The sequence below is a fragment of the Choloepus didactylus genome, chromosome 13 (genome assembly GCF_015220235.1).
Source record: "Choloepus didactylus isolate mChoDid1 chromosome 13, mChoDid1.pri, whole genome shotgun sequence".
In the NCBI taxonomy this organism is placed as follows: domain Eukaryota; kingdom Metazoa; phylum Chordata; class Mammalia; order Pilosa; family Megalonychidae; genus Choloepus; species Choloepus didactylus.
In genome coordinates this window covers 71,089,984-71,111,070 of record NC_051319.1, presented here as the reverse complement: position 1 = coordinate 71,111,070, position 21,087 = coordinate 71,089,984, and the positions used below count along the sequence as shown (strand labels likewise).

At 39.0% G+C, this 21,087-nt stretch overlaps 1 pseudogene; it reads left to right on the top strand.

Moving 5' to 3' along the window:
- The first annotated feature begins 13,794 nt into the window (after window positions 1–13,794).
- Window positions 13,795–15,798, top strand: LOC119507747 (annotated as a pseudogene).
- The last annotated feature ends 5,289 nt before the right edge of the window (window positions 15,799–21,087 follow it).

Sequence of the window (21,087 nt, the reverse complement as noted above, 5' to 3'; positions counted from 1 at the left end):
GTTATATTCACAGGTTTCAGGACATGGATATATCTTTTTTGGAGCCAACATGCAACCCGCTACAATTCCTGGCACCCTAGATACTCAATGGCCAATTTTTCAAGCACTGTGCTGCTATGGACAGGCTTGGATAACTTCCTCTATACATGTCCTGTCCTGAAGTGAGGTACAAAGATCTGCACACTTTGGGCCTACTCTGAGTCTGTCCTCCTCTTTGTCTTCAGTCTTCCAGTCTGGAACTTTCCAGATGACTGATTGCTTGGCTAAGCCATTTTTCATGCCCATAAGTCAATGTTTATTGCTACTTCTCTTCCACACCTACTTGATGATCAGGTATATCATTCACAGCTCTGCCAACAGAGATTTGTGTCTTTCACAGACATTCATGAAGAGGGGCTAAAGTGTAGTAAGAAAACACTTTTGAATCTTGCAAACATATCAATCTGAAACCATCACCCTGTGACAGTTGGTCGTGGGGAATCCCCCACAAGGTCATAGGTATGGATTGTTTGGCATCGGTGCAACAAGAAAGATGGTATGGAAAGAGGACCTTGGCAATCATTACTTTTCTTATGTCCTCCAGATCTCCTTTGGCCTAATCTTGAATGTGCCATTTCCATTCTCTGAGAGATTGCTGCTGTGCTCACTCAATCTTTAATACTTGATGGGTCTGATAATATCCAGAGCATGATGGGCATCACCATCAAATAGTCACTTTACATTCCATAGTCAGGTGCCAGCTTCTGTGAGAGTCCAGAACATTCTAGAATCTGCTGTTCAAATGATCGATAGTTTTCTGTTGTGGATGGCATGTTCTTACTCCAGAGTTGTTAGGGCCTGTGGTATGACCCTTCTCTTGAGGCCCACAGAAACCAGATATGGCATCCTTCTCTGTCACAAAAATCTCTAGCACCACATGATCCGCCAGGACATATGACCCAAGCAGTTCTTGTACTACAGCCTGAACCTATCATAAAGCCCTTTCTTTCTCTGGGCCCCACTCAAAACTAACAGCATTCCAAGTTACCCAACAAAGTGCCAAAACTCATTTCACTTCTGGTGAATTAACTGGAGCAATAATGGGAACTTGTGTTCTTTTAAGTCTTTGGGGGTGGTGCTAATCTCTGCAGTTCCACATAGGATGACAAATTGCTTCTAATTTATTTTCTTGGCCAGGGTCAGCAAATTCAGAAGCTTCCACTTGGTCTCTCCTTCCATTCTGTTTCTTACTCTACTGGTTAGGGAATCAGCATGAGGGTTCTGCCAGCTACCAACATATCCATCCGAAGTAAGAACTCAGAGAAGAGGGAAGTGACATATTGGGTCCACTGTGAAACAAACTTAAGTCAAGACCCTGTTTATCACCTGGCTTCTGCACTCTCACAGGGGAGCTGTGATGGTGGTGTTGTTGCCTGGTATTAAAGTCAGCTCAGACTCTGTATCCAACCACCCTTTAAAGAGTTGAATATTCCCCTTTCCCCAGTGAATGTACATTACCTGAGAAATGGTCAAAGGTTCCTTAGAAGGACCAGATGAATCACTATTGTAAATACTCGCAGCAGCATTTTAGGGTTATTCCTAAGGGAACCCAGTTTTTCTTTAATCTATGGATTCCAGGTCTGAGAAGGGGCTCAGATCTAGGTATAGGGCAGGAGAAGATGAATTCCCTTTGATGTGGCTGACATTGGCCTTCTGTTGCTCAATTCTTAATAACTATATAAATCAAAACTCCCATTGGCTGTTTTTCTGTTGTGACCTCAGGAACACCATGCTCTCCCAGCCATCACCATTGATTTCTGTAGGTCAGGGCTGCCATTTCAACACTGCTGTCCATTAGAGTAATTATATCCACCTTAACTCTCATAATTAAGTGCTGCCACTTGCCCTTTGCTAGACTTGAATCCTATCAACTCCAAGGAACACAGCTCCATAAGCATGTATCTTACTCTCAGGCCTACATAAAAAGGGCCATCACTACTGAACTTCCATTTCTCCTTTACTAGCACATTCACTATGCCTATATTGAGGGAGAGTTTCCTCTGGGACCTCTGGGAGAACATAGTCAACTATTACCTGGTGTTAAAAATAAACCCATTCTGACATGCCCAGTTTTCTGAGACTTTCTTCAATACTTTTCCATGGTATTCCAGCATTCCTAGCCATCATTTTCTCCAACTTTTTCTCTGCTTTAACAGCAGAAATTAGGAATTTCTTTAATCACAAGATACCTTCATTCAGTACCCAACATGTTCTTTTGGTCCTTTCCAGTTTACACGAACCAGGTCTTGAGTTATTTTTGATGAATAATCCATTTCCTCCACAACAGGGACACTACTTTCCTAGTGAAACCATGCAGAGACTGACCTTAGTCCCTAGTTAATGATCTAGAGTTGGGGCAGATCTTGAGAAGGGTGAGTATCATCTTGCAAAGCATAAACCTCACATTCAGACTTTGAATGATCTCCAAGCAAGGAGAGGATGTTACAGCAATGGAGAAGGAGACACTTCTGCTCACTGAGAAGATTCAGGGGAAATCTTAAGAGTTTAGATCTGAAGGACAGCCATCCTCATCCCACTGATGGTCTCACATTTTTATCAGAGTCCTGATGTTAGCATAGAAGACTTGCCAGGACTGTTAATTCAGTCATCTTTGTAAGTCTGCTTGTCTCAGGATCAGGTCCTGGGTCTGATATTTAAGATAGTCTGCTCCAACTTCAGGAGATGAGGCTCTCTTAAACAGTTACCATGGCCTTCACATGTTGACCTGAGTTGATAGTGGACTCATCCGAGAATGTTATTTCATTCCCTCTGTGCACAAATGGCACTGAACAACTACTAATTAGCTTTACAATTCTTACAATTACCATATGTCCCCATGTTGCTGAAATGCTGGAGATATTGTATAAGCCAATGCTGTACACTGTAACTCAATCCTATTAGACCACAGGTAAGAATCTCAAAAACAGTAAACATGATGATGCAGCATCCCTCAGGAAGTCACTAACCCCTTCCCCCTCCACCAGCAACTGGGAACTTGTTACAATCTGTTAATATATGGTCCACACTGGAATGGGCTCCAGAATACCATCCCAAGAGTCTGCTTCTTAGGTCCATTTTGGTTTTCCCAAGATGCAGACCCTACAGCAAGAATTCATATAGAAATAACTTATTTGAAGTGATCCAGGAAATGCTATTGGGAAAGTGGGGAAATGAGACAAGGCAATAAAGACACCCAATTGAAGGGTGTGTTATCAAGCAAGTCACCTCTGTGGATGCCTGGGGCTTAATCCTGCTGAGGAACTCTGGAAGCCAGTGTAGGACACACCGAGTTATCCCATCTAAGAGGTGAAGGAGCTGGGGTATTTGTACACTGTGTTGGTTTGAATGTATCATGTCCCCAAAAGCGCCATTATCTTCGATGCAATTTTGTGCGGACAGACATATTAGGGTTGATTAGATTGCAATTCTTTGTTTCCATGGAGATGTGATCCACCCAACTGTAGGTGATAATTCTAATTAGATAATTTCCATGGAGGCTAGGCCCTGCCCATTCAGCATGGGCCTTGATTAGTTTACTAGAGCACTATATAAGCTCAGACAGAAGGAGCAAGCTTGCTACAGCCAAGGAGGACACTTTGAAGAATGCATAGGACCTGAGAGAGAAGCTGCAGCGTACAGAGACATTTTGGAGATGGCCTTTGAAAGCAGACTTTTGCTCCTGAGAAGCTAAGAGAGGACAAATGCCCCAAGAGCAACTAAGAGTGACATTCTGAAGAGGAGCTGCAGCCTAGAGAGGAACATCCTAGGAGAAAGCCATTTTGAAACCAGAACTCCGGAGCTGATGCCAGCCACATGGCTTCCCAGCTAACGGAGGTTTTCCGGACACCATTGGCCATCCTCCAGTGAAGGTACCGATTGTTGATGCATTACCTTGGACACTTTATGGCCTTAGGACTGTAAGCATGTAACCAAATAAACCCCCTTTATAAAAGCCAATCCATTTCTGGTATTTTTCGTAGTGGCAGCATTGGCAAACCAGAACATACACCAAATCCCATAAATACTGGGTTGAAGACTCCTGTAGAAGTGCTAATTTTCTCACACTTTAGTGCATGCAGGCAGAACAGGCTTGAGCCTACAGAAATTGTTCTCTGGCAAAGAGAAACATGCTGAAAGTTGGAAGTCAGAAAATTTACATTGCAATGGTAATTTCTGAGAGAATATGGTTGAAGCCAAGCAGTGACTGCTACAATCCACTGACACCATAGTGTTGTGGGATTTAAATAAACTAATAAATATCAAGTATTTACAATAGTACTGCCACTTAATAAATGTTTAATAAATGGTTGCTATTATTATTATTACCTGACATGTCAATCTGACATTTATTTGAGGTGTTCTTTGATGTGAGTTCATGCTTGATGTGGAAAGCATTGCAAAAACTTCAACATTTAATTATCAAAATCCTTTAACATAGGAAATTATACAACAAAAATGTCTGTAATTGGATTTGGGGCAGAAGTTTTTACATGTAGTCATTCTTATTCTCCTTCTGGGAAGAATATGCATCCCTTACAAAATGTTTAAGCAGTTTTCTGACAAACATGGACAAGATTAAAAGCTTTTAGGGTAGCTATCCCTATATACACCCCTGGTCTGCCAGTTGACTGTCAGTCAGGGGTCTAATGATCTTGAACTAGACTTTTTAAAAAACTTCTCTCTACTCTTTTCTATTTGTTCTCTTTCCCTAGAAAATGTCCTTATCGAGAGGGAATCTGTGAATTGGCTTGTTCAGAACCCCCTTCCTTTGTGGAAAACCTGAAATAAAACTGTGACTAGTGTTCATAACAACTGATTTCTTTCTTCTTTTTTTCTTTTTTTTTTTTAAACTATGATTACGTTGTAATTACAATTACCTTTATTACATATGAAGGTAGCAGGAGGAAGTATTTTAACATCCGCTGGTGAGTGGCCTTCCTTATGTGCCCCTGAACTGACTTTGCTCTTTGCCAGGTCCCTCCCACTCTTCTCCTGTCTCCTGAGACAGAGTCTAATCTGATAAGATTCCTGCATGACAGAAAATAGATGAGATTGCAAAATATCCACAGGCAAGAAAAGCTCTTGTGGAACACGGAACAGCTGAAACTGCATCTTCTCTCTCTGTGAGCAGGCAAATGGGAGAGAGAAACTGAGAGAATCCTGAAAGAATCCTGGGAAGGAGTGACAGAGGGGCAGAGAGAAGCCCCCTCTACTGGAGAACTTGTACATGCACACATAAGGAGATGGGGAAAAGTGTTTCCTCTTAATATAAAGATAGCCTTTTTTTGTTTTTTTAAGAAACAGCTTTAAAAAAATAACTTGGTTTGAAAATCAATTGTTAATAAACAAACCACAGTATAATCCTCATTAGATAAACAATATGCTGGAATGAATAATGCCTGCCACTGTTCCGTAATAATAAGCCAGAATCTCCCACTGAGTACCAGACACCTTAGGGAGGAATCAATTACTGCTGAAACACACATGAATACTTTGAGGATACTCGACTATGGCTTAGTAAAGGTGTATTTGGTGTCTCTTAGAAGGACTGGGAGGAACCGCCTCAATAAGAAAGTCTTTTAAAACCCAGTAGAAAATAGAGACTATGCTATTAATTGAGACACAACAATATTCCAAGCATACATCATGCATGATGGAATTTTTTCTACCTACTGAGCTCATTCTCCATTTCTGTAGGATTTGGTGGTTTGGCCAGACACTCGATTCTCTAAGACGCGTCTGGCTATGTCATTAGCAGTTATTCCTGAATGCTTTGGCTATTGCCAAAGTAGTCTGCTGGTTTAAAAAAAAAAAAAAAATCAGAGTGCCATCTTGGGAAATATTACTCTTGCAGACGGTTGTTTATAATCCAACTCAGTTATCCAGACAAAACTTTTTTTAACATTGTGCATAAAGTTATTTAAGAGAAAATATAATGGAGGGTTTATGTCTTTATATTTAAGGTTAATCACTGCAAAATCCATTAACTGTCTTGAGAGTTTGCCTTTTATTTCTTGTTTTCCTCCATATTTTCAATACACTATTAGAGACATCAAACTGTTCTGAAGTGGAGGTTCTTCCAAAGTATTTTGATCTTTGAGGAAATGGAAAACATCCACTAAGTGACTTTTCCTTAAAATTCTTAGTAAATATAGGAATATAAATGGAAATCTCAGAAGTTCCTTTCATTTTCCTTCTTTCTCATTTTATCCTTTTGCTGAGCTTGGGTTGTTTGAGTATTAGAGTTGATGAGAAAGTATTTCCAGTACATGACTCATCTCCAGGTAGCAGATAGAAAATAATGAAATATTGTGCTTTTATTCCCACTCAAAATATATAACCCTTTTATTGGTGACAATTTTATTGTGTTCAAAGAACTTAATAACAATTACACGCTGATCTTTCACAAACATAATAACAGATATTTTTTAACATTTGCTATATGCCAGGCATTCTTCTAACCACTTTACATATATTAACTCATTTAATTGTACCAAAAGCGCCATGAAATGTTTTCTATCTTACCTTCACTTTCAGCTGTAGAACTAAGGTGTAGAAAGGTTATATAATTTCCCAATTAAGTGGTAGAGCTAGGACTGGTACCAGGCAGTCTTGTGTCAGTGACTGTGTTCTTAACCATTAAATTATACTGACACTGTGTACACTTTTCTTATTCACATCTTAGAGGAAGTTAAATAAACATCATGGTTGTATAGGGAAGGAAGGAATATTTTTTTCCTAATCGCATTTTCTGTTCTGGTCTCTAGCATACACATGAAGGCAGATAGCCAATTTGATGTCAGCAGTCATCAGCATTTCCGCTCATTTTCGAAAGTCACACAAAGAATGTCAGGATTTTTTAAATGAATACAATTGCAACTTAGAGAGCTAACTCCGACAACTATCTAGAAACAATCAAATAAACAAAAAAACTCAGTCAATGGTACCTCTGATCACTTCATTTGATTCATTCAAAAATGCAGGGCGTGTTCCTAAACCACATAAAATAAGAAACCAGGACGTAAAGGAGAAATTAAAATAAAATCAAGAGATAGGAAATTCCCAACAAATCAGTTGTCATATCTATTACTACTACTCTAGTTCAAGTAGCCAGCACCACTTACACAAACCACTGCTTGAGTAACTAGGCTCCTTGCTTTTCCTAACTAGTCTCCTTGTTTTTACTCTTGCTCTCTCTCCAATGTCAGTACTTGCCTTATTGGCTTCCCACTGCACTCTTTGAGCCTCGTAATTCTTCATGGTCCCTCAATTTCAGGCTCCTGGCTTCTTCTCCTTCTCATTTTCCTCCTACTAACAAGTTGTCCTTCTCACTGAACTTCTTGCGGTTTTATTTGAATTCACTGTCTCTTTATTTCTGATGATCTTTGCGCCTGCTGTTCAATTTCCATGGAGTACATGTAAGAACAAACCCTAAAGTCTTTCAGGTTTTAATCCTTCAGGTTTATTACCTCAGAGGGGACTTCCCTAACTTCCCACTTTCGATTAAATCTTTTTGTTCTATTCTTTTTATTGCTGTTCTTTTTTTTTTTTTTTGAAAGTATCACGATCTGTAATAATATACTTATGTGCATTGTTTGTGTCTCTCTTTTTGCTAGACTGAATACCCAGCGCTCACATCGCAGTATCTGTCATACAGCATCAACCACCAGGTGGCGCCAAAGCACAGTGGGCACCCGGGTGGATTTGGATCGTGAGATGGGCCTTTGGACTCCAGGCTCACCCGACATTGTCAACCTGACCATCTCTCAGATATTTTAAATATCTGAATTTTTGAATCCCTCAAAATGTGTTAGAGTGGTGTTTTATGGTTTTGTGTTCTCGTCCTACACTAAAAATATTGATTGATAGATGAAAGAATTAGAACACACTTTTGATGAACTGGACATGACTTTGTCTTTTAAAGATCACAGCACAAAAGTCATAGAGATATTGAATTCACCTCAAAATAAATGACTATTCTAATGATGAGGGTTACACCAAAGCCTACTTTGGATGCAGTGACTGTGTTGCCTATCACTTGAGCTTTTCAGGAAGAGACTGAATGGCCCGTTACTCAGAAATCGTGAATAAGATTCAAGCTGCCAGAGGAAGCTGAATTAGGATACCCAACATTAAGTCTGTGCTTCTGGGATGTAAGTTAAATATTTAAAAATATGTAAAAGTAATTTGAAAACACTAGTTTGGGCAACGCAGGATACGACTCCAGGGTATGAACCTGGACCCAACATTATGGGATTGAGAACATCTTCTTGACCAAAACGGGGATGCGAAATGAAACGAAATAAAGTTTCAGTGGCTGAGAGATTTCAAATGGTCACTCTGGTGGGCATTCTAACGCACTCTACAGATAACCCATTTTAGGTTTTAATGTATTGGAATAACTAGAAGTAAATACCTGAAACTATCAAACTGCAACCCAGTAGCCTTGACTCTTGAAGATGATTATATAACAATGTAGATTACAAAGGGTGACAGTGTGATTGTGAAAACCCTGTGGATTGCAATCCTTTTATCCAGTGTAGGGATGGATGAGTAGAAAAATGAGGACAAAAACTAAATTAAAAACAGGGTGGGAGGGGGGATGATTTGGGTGTTCTTTTTTTACTTTTATTTTTTATTCTTATTTTTGCTTTTTCTGGTATAAGGAAAATGTTCAAAAAATAGATGGGGGTGATGAATGCTCGACTATGTGAACAACTGATTGTTCACTTTGGATGATTGTATGGTATGTGAATATATCTCAATAAAATTGAATAAAAAAAACAGAAAAAAAAAGAATACTAGTTTGGGCCCTACTTGTCTTACTCTTCAGAGGAAATAATTCCCCTTTATGAACATGGTACAATCATAAATGCTTGGATAGGGGAATTAAAATCCAAATTCTGTCACTTACTAGTTATGTGACCTTAGGCAAGCTATTTTACCTCAGTCTCCCCATCTCTAAAATGGTATATAAATTCCACATCACTAAATTATCATTATGCTTCTCTCAGAAGTTCTGTTTAGCTTTTTAAAAGAAAAAAAAAAATTCTACTCTGCTATAAGGTATACAGTGATTTTAAAACAGCACATAATCAATCATCAAAAACATTAACAACAAAACCCCAGAATTTCCCTTTTGCCTATTCCAAAAATGAAGATTGTTTCTGATTCACTTTTAAATGGCAGGTAATATAGGAAGACTGACATTAAAGAGATTTCCTTTTTATTAAAGCTATTTTAAAAATAGAAATAGTTTGGAAACTATATACTCCTGTTCCAGTAAGGGCTGAGTACAAATGCTTTTTCCTTTTGGTTTTTCATCCTCTGGATAATTAGGATACAAGAGGATTTAGTGCAAAAGAACATAGAAAAAACTTTTCTGCATCAACAGGAATGCTAGAGAAGCAAAAAGACCTTTACTTTTATTAGTTTGAGCAGCTTAGTGGAATTAAAAAGATCACCCAGGGCTCATACAGTGAGAAGTAATATCTGACAGTGGAAAGACAAGTTACAGGGGCTTTGACAATAAAGCAGCCTAAAGCCAGAAGCTACCTATGCCTAAGACATGAAATTGACTGTGACTCTAATCTAGGATTGAGTGGATTATTCCCATATTCTCGTCAATGTCTGTATATAAAGTAAAAGTTAGAATCATATGACATGTATTTATTTTTTTTCCTAAAACTTATCTACAAATAAGGCAGATCACTGGACTCAGAGGTCAGACAGCTGGATTATCAACCAGACTTTGTCTCTCACTTGTGGTGTATGTCACCGGGTCACTATAAATCACTAAAATTTTGGCCTCAAATCTATCTGTGAAATTAGGGGGTTGAAGTAAATGATCTCTCAACTCTCAAGTTCCACACAGCTCTGAAATTCTGTGATTCATTCCTACAGTTAGCTAGAAAATTTGTTAGTCATTAGTCAAAAAATCCATTGATAACCTATGCAGTGAGCACTTTGATACAATTTTTCAACAAGAAATATCTCATGAGTTCTATGTGCCAAGCTCTGTTTAGTATACCCAGCAAAACATATATCCACCCAAGAAAACTTAATAGTTACTAATAAAATTCTAGTCTTTGATGGATTTAGCCTTCTTCCTCTGTATTTTGCATTTCAATGCCTAGGTTATTGGTTTGTTTTTTTTTTTTTTTTAATCTATGTTATTTCCTGTTTTGCTTCTGCAATTTAATTAATGCTTGTCAGTTATTCAGTTTTTTCATTCTTTTCATTTCCATTTTTCTCTCTCTGGCTTTCTCCCAGGATGTTCCTCTCTAGGCTTCAGCTCCTCAAAAATGTCACTGTTAGTTGCTCTTGGGGTGTTTGTCCCTTCTTAGCTTCTCCGGAGCAAACGTCTGCTTTCAAAAGCCATCTCCAAAATATCTCTGTAGCTGAAGCTCCTCTGTCAGTTCCAGTGCATTCTTCAAAGTGTCCCTCTTGGCTGTAGCTCTTCATAATGTCACTCTCAGCTGCACTGAGTTCCCTCTGTTTGTCAGCTCATTTATATGGCTCCAGTGATTTAATTTAGACCCACCCTGAATGGGTGAGGTCACACCACCATGGAAATTATCCAATCAGAGTCATCACCCACAGCTGGGTGGGGCGCATCTCCATGGAAACACTCAAAGAATTACAATCTAATTAACACTGATAGGTCTGCCCACACAAGATTACATCAAAGATAATGGTGTTTGGGGGGACATAATACATTCAAACTGGCACACCCTTCATCCCCTTTTGATTGCATTGTTTATCAGATATAATCCCATCTATAGGTCAGTGGCTTCACACTCTGCCATCCTTTGATGAGGATCAAATTATACCTCAAGCCAGACCTCGCTTCTGACTCCAGACTGGATTTTCATTTACTACTAGTGTCTCCCATTACATACTTCAAAGTCATTTCAGAGTCATCGTGCACAAATTAAACTCATGATCTTTCCCTCAAACTTGGCACCCAGTGAAGGGAAACATTATCCTTTAATGTACAAAAGCAGAAACTTGGAAAACACCTATTATGCCCCTCTATAACCCACCCACATCTAAACCTTAGCAGATCTATTGACTTGACCTCCTAAATATATTTTCAATATGTCTCTTTCTCTCATACTCCACTGCAACCACCCTTGTCAAACTGAATAGCTGGTTGTTGCATTCTACCACAAAACCAAAATCCTTCATGTGACCTGCAGTGACTTGTATAGACTGAACCCTGAGCCTGTCTCAATCTCAGTTCACTCTATCAGCTTGTTCCAGTCTTACTAAGCTTCTTTCAGTTCCTCCAACAAAAAAAGCTCCCTTTGACTTCAGGAACATTTGTACATTCTTCCCTCTTAGAAGGCTCTCTCCTTTTCTTTGTCTCATTAATACTATTCATCATTTAGCTGTCATTTCAAATGTCCCTTCCTTGAGAATTACCTGCCAATATCCCATCCCAACCTGCAAATATATACTCTCAGAGCCACCTACAGTTTTCCTCATAGCACTTACCAAAGCATATTTTGTAACCATCTGGAATGATATTCTCTGTAGTGTTTACAACTGTATCCTCAATGCCTAGGAGAGTGCCTGGAACACAGTAGGTACTTAATAATAAATATGCATCCCTGGCAAATGCAATACAACTTCAGTCTTGATTGTGCTCATCTTGGTCTTTGTCAGGCACAGGACCTGCAAAGCCTCACTCAAAAGGAGAGCAAGACTGTCAATCTAACTCTAAGTACTGATGAATCACATCTAAATAACATATTTAAAATGCAATTTTATATGCCTATTCTCATCTTTATTTTTTCTTTTTAATGCAATTTTACTGAGATATATTCACATAACATACAATCGTTCAAAGTATACAATCAGTTGTTCACAGTATCGTCATATAGCTGTGCTTTCATCACCAGAAGCAAACTTTGAACGTTTTCATTACTACAAAAAATAAGATAAAAATTAAAAGAAAAATGAACATCCAAAACATCCCATTCCCCTCCTCTCCCCCACCATTGTTCATTTACTTTTTTAAAAAATACAGTTTTATTGTGATATATTCACATACCCTACAGTCATCTACAGTGTACAATCAATTATTCATAGCACCATCATACAGTTGTGCATTCATCACCAGAATCAATTTTTGAAACTTTTCCTTACTCCAAAATAAAAATAAAAGCAAAAAAGAATACCTAAGTCTTTCCACCCTATTCTTCATCTAATTTTTGTCCCAATTTTTCCACTTATCTGTCCATACACTGGATAAAAGAAGCGCAAGCCACAAGGTTTTCACAATCACACAGTCACACTGTGCAAGCTACATAGCTATACACTCATCTTCAAGAATCAAGGTCACCACTGAGCTGCAGTTCAACAGCTTCAGGTATTTCCCTCTAGCCATTCTAACACACTAAAAACTAAAAGGTGATACCTATATAGCACATAAGAATACCCTCCAGAGTGACCGCTCAACTCCATTTGAAGTCTCTCAGCCACTGGGACCTCATTTTGTTTCATCTCTCTTCCCCTTTTTGGTCAAGAAGAGCCTCTCAAACCCACAGTGCTGGGTCCAGGCTCATCACCAGGAGTCGTTTCCAGTGTTGCCAGAGGGATTTGCACCTCTGGGTGTCACGTTCCACATAGGGGAAGGGTAGTGAGTTCACCTGCCAAGTGGGCTTAGAGAGAGGGAGGGGGCCACATCTGAGCAACAAAGAGGTTCTCTGGGGGAGACTCCCAGGCACAATTATAAGTGGGCTGAGCCTCTCCCTTGCAGCAACTAGCCTCACAAGGGAAAGCCCCCCGATAGAGGGCTCAGCCCACTAAATTTATATGCCTATTCTCTTTTGATCCTCACAGTAAGTTAGAATTTTATTTTTTCAAATTTTAGTGATAAGAACACAGGTAATCTGAAAGTTTTAGACTTCCTAAGGATTGCAGAGTTGAAAATTGTGGAATTGGCACCAGAAGTCAGACATTTGACTTTTCCTCCAAGGTTATTTCTGCTGTACGATGCTTTTTCCAAGTCAGCTCTCTATCAATGCAGAAACCGGAAGTTTGACTTCTTATGCTCATTTGCATTCTGGGTGGGCATCACAGGCAGTCTCAGCCAACTGGCCCCTACCTTCCACCTGCCCTCTCCCCAACTTCCTGCTTCTGCCACCTCAACACAGCATCACCATTCAGGAAAACTATCCCTACCCTTAATGTATGCTGGTTCCTATGGCTATTTTAGGCAAACCCTTCTTTGCTGTTCTGAATATTGCTAATTCTCCTTCTACCCCTCACCAAATTCAAGTGTTAGGAGAAATGAAATCAAGTTCCTCGCACAAACATATTTTAAGTGTTAATTAAAGTACAGTTTCACCTGAAATGTGTTGCCAGCTAATGCCACTGTGAGCTGAAGGAGATTTTCATATTCTTGCTAAGGATATAATGAAAACAAGTTTTAGAGAAATTAAAAAATCATCATCATCACCATTGATTAAAACCTCTTGTGAATAGGCATATTATACACATAAATTCTATTGTTTTTAATTATCATGCACTATAACTATTATATTTTACAAATGCAGAAACCAATATTTGCAGTGATTAAATGACCAAGATTACTAAATTAAAATGTGTTAGACCAAAGATTCAGTCTGGACTTACTTGCACACCTCAGTATTTGGAGGAATATCTAATAAGACAATGCCAATAATCACTGAATATAAAACATCTGGAAAAACAGATGCTAATAGAAACTAAAAACAAATGGCAAAAATGATGGTATGAGAGAAGGCCCAGTGAAAGGGGACTTAAGACATAAAAGTTTTTACAGTTTACTTTTTCTTATTTTAGTTATGATACTGGTTTGTTGTGGATACTTTATAAATTTCAGGTATTGGAAACACATGAATTTCACAATCTCTTAATTCAGATACAACTTTGTACTGCTGACACTTTCTAATGTTCAAAATGTACATTTTACTTATAAAAAAATGAGATTAAAACATCGCTATCGATGCCATGTACAGTTGTACAGAAAGTTCATTGCACAACAGTGCCTCGCCAAGGGGACAAGTGGAACCAAAATACAGCCTGAAGTCCCCTCGCCAATGTGGACCTAACATGGGGCTGCATCTACCCAGAGGAAGGGCTGTGGATTTCTAATTTATACAGACATCATCTGCTCTCGAAGCTGAATACCCACAAGCTGCATCTTCCTGGAGGGGGCAGGGGTGTAGTTTCTTGTTTGCACAAAGAATCCTTATGAGCTAGCAGGGTTCTAGCTCTCTTCACTTAGCAAAAAAAGGAAATTGTATACTTGGGAAGCTATCCTCCCTTGGTTAAGGATGAGCCTTTTTTGCAGTATTCTATCAGGGGGGCAGCTTAGCAGGTCCAATTATTTCCTATTTTTAATATACTTATTTATAAACTTACTTTTCTGATGGCATTATACATGGTAAAGAACAGCTTCTGATACTGCATGAAAAACTATAGCGACAGCCAAGAGGGACACTTTGAAGAATGCACAGGAACTGAGAATTGGAAATGCAGATGAGAGACAGTTTGAAGACAGCCGTTGAACGCAGACTTTTGCTCCAGAGAAGCCAAGAGAGGACAAACGCCCCAAGAGCAGCTAAAAGTGACCTTTTTGTGGAACTGCAGCCTAGAGAGGAACGTCCTGAGAGAAAGCCATTTTGAAACCAGCACTTTGGAGCAGACGCCAGCCACGTGGCTTCCCAGCTAACAGAGATTTTCCGGACGCCATTGGCCATCCTGCAGTGAAGGGAGCTGGAAGATAAGAAAAAGATTCAGAATCTCTTGGCTCTTGTGGGAACAGACACTGGAAAAGAGACTTATTTTTATTAGGATCCTCCCAACAAAACCAGCATTCCCCAAAAGAACGTCTGGGCTGTAAATGTATGTGAACCAAATGAATCCTCAACTGTCACAGCAGTACGTAAAGGAAGACCAGCAATGAGAGAGACAGAAGAAAGTCCTGAGAAATCCCGAAGAGACATAGAGACACTTATCTTACAGTTGGAGGCACTGCAGGCTCAGCTGGAAGAACAGACCAAGCTTTCTAGAGAACAGGTAGAAGGGCTCATGGAGGATAGACGAATCCGCATTGAGGAAATACAAGTTCAGCACCAGAGAAATCAGGACAAAATCAAAGAGCTAACCAAAAATCTCCATCAGACCCAAGAACTGCTCTATGAGAGCACCAAAGATTTTTTGCAACTCAGATTTGAAAATCAACAGAAAGAGAAGTCATGGATGCTTGACAAGGATTGTTTGGTGTCAACGATTAAGCAATGCAGGGTGCATGGCCAGTTGTACATGAGAGTCATCAAAACTAAAATGAATATATTAAGTCCCTGAAGGATAAGTTAGTACAAGAGAAAAAGCTGTCTAACATGTACCAAGAGCAGTGCATTTCCCTAGAAGAAGAACTTGCCTGAATTCGTGAGGAACAAGGAGTGAGGAGAGAGATCTTCAAGGATCGCACTAACAAGTTGGGGAAGCATTTGCAGGTAATGACAAAACGCTATGCAGCTTTGGAGAATCGATGTCTATTGGAAGTAGAAGGCTTTAAGACAGACATTAAGGCTCTCCAGCAGAAACTGAAAGACTTGAAGCAACGTTTAATGCCCTGGGAGGCCAGGACCTTGCCATTCTGTGTGAGGTCCGCAAGGGCAACAGACCGACACAGAAGATACAAGGAAAACTTAAGAACCTTAAGTCCAGAGTGGTTTGGAGAATGAATTTAGACTCTGTTGAGGTCTACTTTTGGAAATGGCCCCCATCTGGAAGCTATCTGCTTCCTGAAACCTGAGAAAAAGGTCTTCTTCCCCTAGAAGTTGTGGCCATATAGTTGAGTAGAGTAGTGGTATCCATAATTAGGACGACAGGGTAAAGAATCAGGAACCACTAAGAAAACTTTTCTTGCAAATTCTACTGTCCTGGTAACCTTTTTATTTTTCTTGGGGGTGATGGTGGTGGTGGTGGTTATAATGTGAATTACTTACAGGTTTTCCTACTTATTTCTCCCGTCTATATGGACAACTGTGTTTTTGTTTTTTAAAAGAAAGTGAAGAAAAGTTAGGAAGAAGGTATTTTTACTGTGGGCTTGGCAGGTTGTCAGTGAGAAGGACACCTCTCAGGAGATGAAGACACCCGCTGAGGTTGCCTTTCTCCTACACAGAGGAAAAAGGCAGCAAGTCACAACTTGTCAAATTTGAATAGGCAGTAATTCTGCTATTTCACTGTGTTCAGTCACCAAGTTTAAGACCTCAATGACCTTTTTGGAGTACCCAATCTCAGGAAGTTTCACCAGAGGGCACTAGAGACCCTATTCTCAAAAATGTTTTCAATCTAGAGAAATAAAGGTATACCTTTGGCAAGAGTGAGTGAAACTTAAATGCTCCTTGTATGAGAAGTTCGACATTTTATCAATAACATGTTTTTTAAAACTAATTTATGTATTTTAAATGAACTATTTTTCAATAAAATATATAGATGGAAATATTTTTAAAAACTGCAGCAATGGAAGAAAAATACAGTCTTCTACTAACTATAAACCCTCTTCACATGCATTTCTGATATTGTAACATTGTTGATAATTGCTCTCTCCTTGGCTAAAATTTAACTCTATACTGGTCCCAAGACATGTTTTGGGAACCAGTGCTCCATCTTGAAGAAAAGCTTCAGAGAATACTGGATAGTTGTCCATAGCCACTTTAATTGAGTATCCTCCTGGATCTCATCCAGTGGGTTCTGGGGCGTGCTACTTGGAACTTGATCTGGTGCAAAATATTTTGAAGAGGTTTTGGTGTCTTCCATCTCTTCGATTGCTCGGTGATTTTGATGAGACCTGAGATGGCCCAACATTTTCTTTCCTCCTTGGGTAATCATGATGAGAGGCCATAGATGGCCTTTTCAGTGTGTTTCCCTACCAGGGTTTCTGCCAACATCCTTTATCCTGAGCAATCCATTGCAACATTGCTAATTTTATGATGGCAATAGTGCAGATGAATGGTTTCCTTGGGGTGACAGGCCTGACACAGGATCTCTCCTGGACTAGAGGGGCCACAAAGAAGCATGGGACCATCATTATACAATCGGTGATCCGTCTGTTGCTGGGACTCAGATTTCCTGATCCTCACTTTACTGTTCAGTCCAGCAGACCCTTACTGTCTTTTTCCTTCTCTCATATTTTGTCTTCAAAGGACATTGGAGCCAAACTGTTTGCCTGCTTTCTCTGTGTTAACTTGACACACAGTTGGATTTCAGAATAAGCCTCTTCCAGATTGATTTCTGCAGAAATATGAATGTTCCCAGTTCATATGCTGCTACTGTGGATGGGTCAGTTCCCTCCCCAGCCCATTCCAACCCCAGCATCATGAAGGCAGTGTCCTTCGGGGCACAGAGAAATGTCATGCAGAGAGACACAGTCTCTCCTGCCTGTCACCAAGTGAGTACTTCTGGCATGGATCATCGCAAGCCAGGGCAGCCCCAGGTTGTCTCTGACTAGCTCCAGAGAGCTTTAACTTGTTTATTTTTATTGCAATTGTGGCACAGGCCCCATACAATCCAGATATTTATAACAAAATACCTTGAGGGCTCCTTTAACTTGTGACTTTAGGGAAGGTAACTATATCCAATTTTTTATACAATTAACTTAGTACACATGCCTAAATCATACTAATGACGCATAGCAGATTTCTGGTATAAACCTTTAATTCTTTTTCCCAGGAATTAGTTAAAACACTAAGCTAGTGCCTCAAGAATTCTCTTTGTTAAAATCTTGGAAGGGTTCCTCTTCTTTCATCAACAGGTTGGTCTGGGCCTCTCTTATGTGTCTACCACACTGTTCTTGTTCTAAAATGTTCTGTTCAAGAACAGCAACCAATTTTGTTACTATTTCCGGACAATACTCAATTTCTACAGCTACAATTTATCCAGGAACATTCATGCAAAGTTTTTATTGTGTTTCCACAAAGATTCTCTCTCTCCATTATCTGCTCCACAAATGTCTCCCATTCCTAGTATGAGGAAATGCGTTTCTCTCTCTTTCATTTATTGTCCTTCTACTTCCCTGTGCTTTTTCCTGTCCAAATGTGCTCTTTCATATCTACCTCAAAAGACTCTTGGAAGGTTCTTGTTTTAGTAATGAAACAGCATGATTACTTTTATTGTCTCTGTGTGCCCTGCAAAAGAATCCACAGCCTTGGAAATCATGGGTGTCTCTACCAAGGTTGAAGTTGTCTGTGTTGGGTTTAAATGATGCTTAAGGCCCCTGCAAATTTCAAAGTAAAACAACTCCTGTATTGTGGGGGTCCAGAAAAATATCGAAGAAGTCTCCCTGGGGGCACCAGAGCAGTGGTGGATTTCACTTCCACAGTATCTACTATCAAGAGTGCAAGAGGATCTGTGAGGGCATAGATTTTCATGCATTTCCAATATGCTTCATGGCTGAAGAATTGAAGGGTTTCCAATTCCCATCTAGAAAGGAGCTATCATCCCACTTACTGGTTCTGACTCTAAAGATATCAATTTAGGAATACTTACATTTTTATGGTCTTCTACATTTTACACCGCTTCATTCACTTATTTGGACAAAGATTTTGCAATATAAAGAGTTGACATTATTATCCCAGGTTTAGTGGCATAGGAATTAATGTTCATATTTCAGATCATTAGAGAAGCTCAAGAAATGAAAATGGTTGCTCAGAGTCAGGTTTCCCCCGATCAGGACTAAACTAATGAGCCCAGTGTCTACTGTCTTGAGGCAGAGTCAACTTAGATTTTCTTTGTAATCACAGCACCACTGCTTATCAGCCATGTAATCTTGGGCACATTACTTTATTCATTATCAGTTTTCCAATCTATAAAATGGGAATGATAGTATTACCTACCTCATTCGCTTGTGAGGATTGAATGAGATAATTCATTAGAACACTTAAGATGTTGCCTTCCACATAATGGGGGTTCAATAAATGCTAGCAATCATAATCAACCTAGGGCATGAAACCTGTCTTCTATCATCTGTTCATTTTGATGCCTCTGAATTGTTTTTTATGTTTATTATAATTTTGTTTCACTTACATTTCTTATCAAATACCTCTGAAAATGTCTACTTTTTCTTGCCTGAGTTGAGAAGGGATAGAAAAGCATTAGTTCCACAGAAGCTGTGATATCTGGATCCAGATGTCCCCAATGACAGAGGGTTATTGAGTTAGCAATTCAGCTTCCATTTTCAGAAATTTGGGTAAAGCTAGTTAAAGAGATTGAAAAAACTAGTGGCAGAGATTTGGGGAAGAGCTTTGAAGACAGCTCTCATAATGGTCCATTCGTTTCTTTTCCTCCACTGCAAAAGCCCTTCAGAAAGATCAAAGGGTGGGTGTCATGCTGTAGCCTCTGGGAACCCAGAGAATGTCAGGCTTGATGTTGACATGGAGAATTGGTCTAACTTGTGGATTATGCCCAGGAGAAGCTGCCTCTCCACGGGCAGCGCTGGGATCCTACTGCACATTTTCCCATCAGGTTCGAGTTCCCTTGTGAATTAGAGAACAAATGAAAGAGAAATAAGCTGAGGTGTACTTTAAAAGTCAAGAGAGAAGAATCCATATTTGGCACAGGGAGAGTGATAAGAATCTAATAGAGGAAACGCATTTCATTTTTCAAATCTGTTAGCAGTGAAGGAAGATGAAAAATATCTATGAAAATTCTGTGTGCCCTTTTAAATGCGAATCATCAAAAGGCAGCATACCTAGTAGAGGACCACATGAGGTAGAATATGTAAAAGGGAATATTAGCATCTTACTAATGAAATAAATCAGCTTTGCTCTAAAAAAATTATTTGAATGTTCCATTCTTGAATATTTCACAATAGTATTGACTGTCTGTTCTGTGAGTTGAGAATAGATTATAAACTAAAGGCTGCCTCACAAGTGACACATTGATTTCTAAGAAGGCTTAAGTTCTACCTTCTGACATTATTCTCAGGGGAAAATGGAAAGATTCCTATCCCTGATAGAAACAATTTATGTAATGCAGATGACTTTTAAAGAAAATAATGTGTTTCATCCACACCAGAGTTACTAAAATGTCTGTGGTATTTGCAAGCACGGAGCTACATGGAGTTTAAATTTTTTCTTTAGCATATACATATACATAAGTAATAAAAGCAAATATGTGCCCAGAGATAAAATGAAAGACAGAAAGAAAAACACCTTTAATGAAACCTTTTAGATTGGCCTTAAAGCTTAATATCTGAAATACTACAATATAGTCAAGGAGGAATTCAAATGTTATTAATATGCATAAACATACATTGAAGACATTCATCAAAATTCCACTGAGAGACATATGTTTCTCCAATGAGTACTGCTAATGTGGGCTCGCAATTTATTCTCAAACATCTATGTGCATGCCTCAGCATATTCTTCTAAAGTGGGAAATAAAGCAGTTTTATAAAACTGAAAGTGTCATGCAAGGATATATACCTCACTTGTAATGACCCCTCCTAAAGCAATTATATAACTGTAGTATTTTTCTTACTGGTATGCAAAAATGAGCACAGGCTTATATTTTAAAATGATCTTATTATGCCTTGTCATGAATAAAAGGATTTAACATGAACATGGAATGATTCCTATAAGCCTTTCCTATTATCTTTTTTTTTTTTTAATCATCATTTTATTGAGATATATTCACATACCACGCTGTCATACAAAACAAATTGTACTCTCGATTGTTTACAGTACCATTACATAGTTGTACATTCATCACCTAAATCAATCCCTGACACCTTCATTAGCACACACACAAAAATAACAAGAATAATAATTAGAGTGAAAAAGAGCAATTGAAGTAAAAAAGAACACTAGGTACCTTTGTCTGTTTGTTTGCTTCCCCTACTTTTCTACACATCCATCCATAAACTAGACAAAGTGGAGTTTGGTCCTTATGGCATTCCCAATCCCACTGTCACCCCTCATAAGCTACATTTTTATACAACTGTCTTCAAGATTCATGGGTTCTGGGTTGTAGTTTAATAGTTTCAGG